The 1,048-nt window shown below is 52.0% G+C and overlaps 1 protein-coding gene across 1 annotated transcript in view; it reads right to left on the reverse strand.

Moving 5' to 3' along the window:
* The window catches only part of MAP2K3 (mitogen-activated protein kinase kinase 3), a 32,496-nt gene that overhangs the window by 4,129 nt on the left and 27,319 nt on the right, over positions 1-1,048 (reverse strand). The window lies entirely within an intron of this gene.

A 1,048-nucleotide genomic window follows, 5' to 3' on the forward strand; every position in this document is an offset into this window, starting at 1 on the left:
GCCCTCCCTAATGTCTCCCCAATACAGCCTACGTGCCTATTGCCATTTATTTAGGCTGTTGATTTTACAGAGGAGGCAAAGAGGAAATGAAATGATTCTCACACACCTCCCTCCCCCGAAGGCAGCCTACATCTGATGGGCTGCTTGGCTCTCTGCAACAGCCCACCAGGCCCATCAGGAGTTGATGTCTGCAGCCCCACCCCACATCCATGGCTGCCTCCTCTCTGCCCCATCACCACTGTTTCTCTCTGACCCCCTAGACAAATGGCCCGCGCAGCCTCATCTCTGCTGCTGGACCTGGACCTCCCTGCAGGTGACATTGGGCCGACCAGTCTCTGCACCTACTCCAGGCTCCTAGCCCCATGCCCTGCCTGCAGTTGAAAGGACATCATTTGTGGAAGAGACAGGCTAGCTTACAACAAACTCTGGTTTCCGATTTTGACTGCTGGGATGAAAAAAGCAAATCAGGTCAGTCCAGGCCCTGGCCTGAAATAGCAGAGAGAATTCCGTGGCTGCAGCGCAGGGCCCCTCACTGACAGGCCGTAATCACCGTAATGAAGGGAACAGACCTCAGCTCAAACAAACGCTTTGTGTTGGCAACTGGCACCCAAACAGATCACTAATGACTGTGCTAAGAAAGGGCCTTCCCATTAGGCTAAAGGCCTTTTCCAGCCAAGACATAAACACGCCACATAAACAAGACATATCCACAAATGCGGATACCAGCAACAAATGCAGCAGGGGTGTATGTAATCGTGTGTGTGTGTGTGCACGCGTGTGTATATGCATGCGTGCGTGCATTCACAGGACAGAGCCGGACCAATTCTGGGTGACTTCTCTCAGAATCTCCACTGTAAGAAAAGAACCAGCAGCTACCAGAATTTACAATCAGAAAAACAGATAAGGGTCCACACCCTTGACCTAGTATAGAGACCCGTTTTTGTGTGTTTGTGTGTGTGTGTGTCTGTGTGTGTGTGTGTGTGTGTGTGTCCTTTTTGAGACCGGCCGCACGGCACTCAGCCAGTGAGCACTGTGAGTGCACCGGTCA

The sequence above is a fragment of the Galeopterus variegatus genome, unplaced genomic scaffold (genome assembly GCF_000696425.1).
Source record: "Galeopterus variegatus unplaced genomic scaffold, G_variegatus-3.0.2 Scaffold2880, whole genome shotgun sequence".
NCBI lineage: Eukaryota > Metazoa > Chordata > Mammalia > Dermoptera > Cynocephalidae > Galeopterus > Galeopterus variegatus.